A 6,746-nucleotide genomic window follows, 5' to 3' on the forward strand; every position below is an offset into this window, starting at 1 on the left:
CACCTTTCTTCTGACTAGTCCCATTGTTCACAGGATTCCTTTCAGAAGTGTACATGAATTGGTTATTTGCAACCATTTCAATTAGCTCTTGAGCTTGTGTAGGCATCTTCTTCAAATGAAGAGATCCTCCAGCAGAGCTATCCAAAGACATCTTGGATAGTTCAGAGAGATCATCATAGAAAATTCCTATGATGCTCCATTTAGAAAGCATATCAGTGGGACACTTTCTGATTAATTGTTTGTATCTTTCCCAAGCTTCATAGAGGGATTCTCCTTCCTTCTGTCTGAAGGTTTGGACTTCCACTCTAAGCTTATTCAATTTTTGAGGTGGAAAGAACTTTGCCAAGAAGGCATTGACTAGCTTTTCCCAAGAGTTCAGGCTTTCTTTAGGTTGTGAGTCCAACCATGTCCTAGCTCTGTCTCTTACAGCAAAAGGGAATAGCATACGTCTGTAGACCTCAGGGTCAACCCCATTAGTCTTGACAGTGTCACAAATTTGCAAGAATTCAGCTAAGAACTGATGAGGATCTTCCAATGGAAGTCCATGGAACTTGCAATTCTGTTGTGATGTGTGGAAAGCGATCCAACACAAAACTCACCGGCAAGTGTACCGGGTCGCATCAAGTAATAATAACTCACATGAGTGAGGTCGATCCCACAGGGATTGAAGGATTGAGCAATTTTAGTTTAGTGGGTGATTTAGTCAAGCGAATCAAGTTTTGGTTGAGTGGTTTGTGTTTAACAAGAATTAAATGACTGTAAATGTAAAGGGGGAAGGAAAAAGTGCAGTAAATTGAAGAACAGAATTATAGAAGTGCAGAATCTTAAAGAGCAAGAAAGTAAATGACTGAAACTTAAAGTGCCAGAAACTTAAATTGCAGTAACTTAAATGGCAAGAAAGATAAATTGCTAGAAAATAAAAGGGATTTGAGGAATGGGATTGCAGAATCTAAGCAAAGAAGAAGTAAACTGCAGTAATGGTTGAGCAGAAAGTAGTATTAGAGGCAAGAAGCATTCAAACAGAAATGAAATAAAATGTTGCAGAGGTTCACAGAAGAACCAAAAGTAAAATTGTGATCTCAGGATCCCAAGGGCTTAGGTAGCAGAGCCTAAAACCCAATTTCCTTCCCAGATCTGAATTAGCTAAGCAATTGACAGAAAATTACAGAAGATGTAATAGAAGAGCAGAATTGGAATTGAATTATGCAGAAAACAAAGTGCAAAGAGCTTGAATGGGAATTGGGACAGAATTTCCCCAATTTCACACACCCAAGACTCAGACAAACAGAAGAGTAGAATTGCCCAAAGGAAATGAGGAAGGAAACCAATCAATTCTCCCTTGATCCTCTTGGTCCTCGGACGAATCTCTCAAGAAAGCTCAAAGAAAATGAAATTCAAAAGCTCCAAAGTAAGAAAAGCTCAAAACAAAGGTAGCTAAAAAAAAAGGTCCTAATTACATCAAACTAAGTCCTATTTATACACTTTCTATTCTTGGATTTTGGGATTTGGATGGGCTTTTGATTTGGTGAAGAAATGGATTCAAATTAATTTTTAATTTGAATTTTGGCCCAAAAAATCACTCCAGGAGGCTGCCCTGCCCTTGTGGAGGGCAGGGCAGAAAATTGATGCTTGGTGCTAGCAATTGGTGCGGCCATGGTGCGTGTGGTGCGAGTTTGGCACGAGTTTGGTGCGCCAGAGGCTGCCCTGCCCGCGCCAAGGGCAGGGCGGGAAAGCTTGGTGCGCCAGGGACGAGATGTGCGTGCGGATGGTGCTGCCAGGGGGCGTTGTGCGTGCGGATGGTGCTGCCAGGGGGCGTTGTGCGTGCGATTGATGCTGAACGCTGCCCTGCCCGCGCCAAGGGCAGGGCAGGAATGGGTTGGTGCGCCAGGGAAGGAACGCGCGCGCCAGATGCTGCCAGGACGAGGAAGTTGGTGCGCCAGGAAGCAAAGTTGGTGCGCCAACTTTCAAAATTGGTGCACCTAGTTCAATTGCTGCCCTGCCCGCGCCAAGGGCAGGGCAGGGTCCTTCCTTCACGTCTCGGGTTCGAACCTGGGAGAGTGCAAACACGCTATTTTATTTTTTTGGCTTCTTGGCACGGTAGTGGGTCTCAAGGCTTGGCTTCCTCATGGTTCTTTGTTCGAACCTTGTGGCATGCATGGGTGACCTTTTTTTCTTGATTTCTTTCCTTGAGATGCCCGATTCTGCTCTCCACAAGGGCAGGGCAGAGTTTGCTTCTCTTGGCTCCAAGGCACCATTTTGTGCTCTGCCCTTGGAGTGGTTAGGGCAGGGTTGCCTATGCTTGCTTGGTCACCTAATGTTGCTCTCCTAGAGGGCAGTCTGCCCTTGTGGAGGGCAAGGTTGCCTCCCTCATTAGTTGCGGCACGCTTCTCTCCTTTTTTGCCACGCTTTCCTTTTCTTGTGTCACGCTTCTTAGGCCACGCTTTTCATTTTCTTTTCTTTTCTTCACCTATAATAAACCAAACAACCACTCAAAGTATCACTAAATTCAAGAGGCTTATAAATCAATTAAAATGCAATTAAAATTAGCTCAAACCTCAATGATTAACATTAAATTCATGGTGGTTGCTTGATTTAAAGAAGTTATGCATTTTCACTCCAAATCACTTACTTAGGATGCAAGAAAGTGCATAAATGCTAACAAAACAAGTGAAATTAGCTTGAAAAATGGGTATATGATGACTTGTCATCACAACACCAAACTTAAACCTTGCTTGTCCCCAAGCAAGCATCAAAACTAAGAGTAAATGAAATGAATAAGAAAAGAATGCATATCCTTATTATGCAGATAGCAGAACTTGATCTATGGGGCATTTATGCAGACAATGACAACTCATTTATTGTTGCTGCTGCATAATACTCATTTTGCATCAAAGGTTTGCTAAACTTGCTGTTATAAGACTCTTCTTTTGATTACTCCCTTGGTAACTCTTCTTGGCTTATAATGCTTTAACAAGCTTATCACTTTCTTATAGGTTGGGTGTCAAATGCTGCAGCATAGCCTTTGGCTTTATTTTCTTTTCTTTTGCTCAACATCTTTCCACCACAGACACATGGCTCACTAATTCTTCCTAGGATCATTGATGCCCAGCATCTCTTTGGATCACTAAGTGCTTTGTATCTAAGTTGCTCTTTATTGTGGATTTTCAATTGGCCATCCCAAATCAGTTGATCTAAGTGACCGGGTTTCAAAATATCCCTTAGAATTTACTCATCCAAGCAGATCTCAGTACAAGAGCACCACAGGCATTTGTCCTAAGGTTCAAACCATTGGTGTCCAACCTTTATTCTTTGTTTTTCTTGCCATTTTGGCTTTTTCTTCCCTTTTTCTTTCTGTTTTTGTTACCAAGGGTTGTTTCATTCTTGATAGGAGTTTTTATAACAGCAAGCTAACTCACAATTAGATGAAAATGATATTATGCAACACTTATTTCATGAGTTATGCATTTAATCAAACACATATGCCACCACCAACTTCCATTCATACTTATGCAACATTGGATATTTTACTTTTCAATTCAAACCAAACTCTTTTATTTAAGCATATGGGAGACAAAGCAATATTTAAAGCTAAGTGATGGATACAAGCATTATGCATACTTATCATTTTTCAAGCTAATTATTAACTAACTAAAATGAAAAGCAAAGAACAGAAAATGCATAAAGTAAAAGAAACAGATGATGGAGGCATATCATGTTTCAGACATGCATCTCCTTATTAGAGACATGAAAGAGGAAGTATGAAAGAACTTTGCCACCTTCTAATGGTCATGGCTGCTGCTTGATTCTCCCTTCTTCTTCTTTCTTTTCCCTGTCTTGGAGTAGTCTCGGATCTCTTCACTAGGACATCTTCTAGCCCAAACAGAATCTATGAGTCCTTTGAGCCCAAAAGTTTCCAATGTGTTAAAGGTTGACTCAGTGTATTGACGAGACTTTGCTTGTTGCTTGGCTAAGAATTCAGGGCATTGCTCAAATGGCTTGATCTCAGGATTGAGTGTTGGCAAATTGTGGGTCAAGTACTCCAACCTTGCTTGCATGTTTTCATCATACTCCATTCTTTGTACGTTTCTAACTTCTCCCAAGGTATGATGAACATTGAACTTGGGTGTACCTTAAGGTACACCAAACTTAGAAGTTTGCCATGTGCTTCAAAATGACATATGCATTCACCAGGCATGAAAATTCAAAACCATATTTAGAAGAATCATAGCTTATTAAATAAAAGAGAAAAGACAGAAATCTTAAACCATGGGTTGCCTCCCATGAAGCGCTCTTTTATTGTCATTAGCTTGACATTGACCTCCCTTTAAGGTGGTTGATGTTGGTGATGTCTCAATTTGTCACCTCTCACTGTCAGCTTTCTCTGTGTGCTTTGATGCTCAATTTCCATATGCTCAAGAGAAAGAATTTGGTTGACAGTGTAATAATCTTCTGCTCCCTGCTGTTGGTATATTAATTGCACCTTATCATCCTTAGAGAATCCTTCAGTTGGGATTTTCTTGTTCTTCCACCCTTTGTGAACCTTTTTCTTGCTCTTCATCTTTTTCTTGCTTGTTGGTCTTCCTTTCTTGACAGTTACTTGAGTTGTGATGCCTTCCTTCTTGCTAATCACCCCTGCTTCCTTGTGAATCCCCTTTTCTTCTTGTATCTGTTTGTTTATCTGTTTCACTTCCTTTTCAGTTGATTGCTTTGGAAGGAGATCATCACTCATTCTGCTTGTTTCTTCATCCATTTGTAATTCTGGGAAGACTTTCAGGATGATGCTCTCCTCATGCATCCTGAGGGTTAACTCTCCTTGCTCTATGTCCACAATAGCTCTAGCAGTGGCCAAAAATGGTCGACCAAGTATTATGGAGTCACTTCCATGTTCTGAAGAATCCAGAATCACAAAATCTGCTGGATAGATGAACTTGCCAACCTTAACTAAAAGGTTCTCAATCAGCCCCTTAGGATAGACTATTGATTGATCCACCAATTCCAAAGTCATCTCTGTTGGTTTCACCTCCTCTATGCCAAGCTTTTTCACTAGAGAATATGGGATTAGATTTATGCTTGCTCCTAGATCGCACATTCCTTTGTTAATGAACAGGTTTCCAATAGTGCATGGTAAGAAGAAACCTCCAGGGTCTTCAAGCTTGGGAGGAAGTCCCTTTTTAATGAGGGCACTGCATTCTTCACTGAGCATCACAGTTTCCTTCTCATTCCAATCTCTTTTCTTGTTGATGAGCTCCTTTAAGAACTTGGCATATAAGGGCATCTGCTCCAAAGCTTCTGCCAAAGGTATATTGATTTCCAACTTCTTGAAAGTCTCAAGAAATTTGTGGAAGTGCTGGTCCTTTGTTTCCTTGTGAAATCTCTGTGGATAAGGTAGTGGTGGAGTTGAGCTCTTCTCCAGTTGATGCTGTTTTGGAATTGGTTCCTCCAAGATCTCCTTTCCTTTCTTCAAATTCTGTGGTTTGTTATCTTCCTCTGTGAGCTTTTCTGGAGCACTCTTGGTTATTATGTCCTTGTTGATGGTTTCATCCTTCTTTGTTAGCTCAGTGTCATTCTCCATAAGCTTCTTTGTTGCTCCTTGGCTACCATCTGTTAACACTCTTCCACTTCTTAGTTGCACAACCTTGCATTCTTCCTTTGGGTTGGGAATAGTGTCACTAGGTAGTGAGCTTGATGGCTTCTCAACAGAGATCTTCTTAGAGATTTGTCCAATCTGCCTCTCTAGGTTCTTCATGGAGGCTTCTTGATTTTTGTTTGTCAATTCTTGGCTCTTCATTAGTTTCTCCATGAGTAGCTCTAGATTGGTGATTCTCTGTGAGTCTTGGGAGATGGTTTGATTTTGGGGTGTTGATGGATGAAGATAAGTGTTTTGGTTAGTTGGGTGGTTATTGGGTGGGTATTGGTTAGAATTTGGGTAGTTATTTTGTGGTTTTCTGTATGAGTTTTGGTTAGTGTTTGGCTGGGAGTTATGGTTTATGTTTTTCCAATTGTTTTGGCCCGTGTTTCTTTGCCATGGTTGTTGGTTTTGAGTATGGTTGTCTCCCCATCTGAGGTTGGGATGGTTCTTCCAAGATGGATTGTAGGTATCACCATAGACCTCATTTGTTCCAGGATTTTGGTTGTGCATGTATTGGACCTGCTCTTGTTGTTGCTCCTCTTGAGTTTCTTCATTTTGCACCCAAGTGGTTGGAGGTTGGCTTGTGGTGCCCACTGCTGCCACTTGCAAGCCATCAATTCTCTTAGCCATTTGTTCAAATTGTTGTTGAATCTGCTGCTGCATCATCTTGTTTTGAGCTAGAATTGAATCAACTCCTTCCAACTCCATGACTCCTCTTTTCTGTGATGGTTGGCGTTGTCTTTGATGAGCAAAGAAATATTGGTTGTTGGCCACCATCTCAATGAGGTTTTGAGCTTCCTCTGTGGTCTTCATGAGTTGTAGAGAACCTCCGGCAGAGTGATCAAGAGCTTCTTGAGCTTTAAGGGTGAGTCCCTCATAGAAGTTTTGTAACTTGTCCCACTCAGTAAACATCTCTGGTGGGCACTTCCTCAATAGAGCCTTATATCTTTCCCATGCTTCATATAAGTTTTCGGCCTCCATTTGAGTGAATGTTTGAACCTCTGTCTTCAACCTTAGAACTCTTTGAGGGGGGTAGAATTTGGCAAGAAACTTGCTCACCAAGTCATCCCAAGTGTTGATGCTTTCTTTTGGGAAGGTCTCTAGCCACTGAGTTGCT

The 6,746-nt window shown here is 41.3% G+C and overlaps 1 non-coding gene across 1 annotated transcript; it reads left to right on the plus strand.

Moving 5' to 3' along the window:
- Positions 1–205: 205 nt before the first annotated feature.
- LOC112764236 (small nucleolar RNA R71) lies at positions 206–313 on the plus strand. The gene has a single exon (XR_003183064.1). It is a non-coding gene; the product is annotated as a small nucleolar RNA R71 (small nucleolar RNA).
- The last annotated feature ends 6,433 nt before the right edge of the window (positions 314–6,746 follow it).

Source organism: Arachis hypogaea, chromosome 2, assembly GCF_003086295.3.
Source record: "Arachis hypogaea cultivar Tifrunner chromosome 2, arahy.Tifrunner.gnm2.J5K5, whole genome shotgun sequence".
NCBI classification, from domain to species: domain Eukaryota; kingdom Viridiplantae; phylum Streptophyta; class Magnoliopsida; order Fabales; family Fabaceae; genus Arachis; species Arachis hypogaea.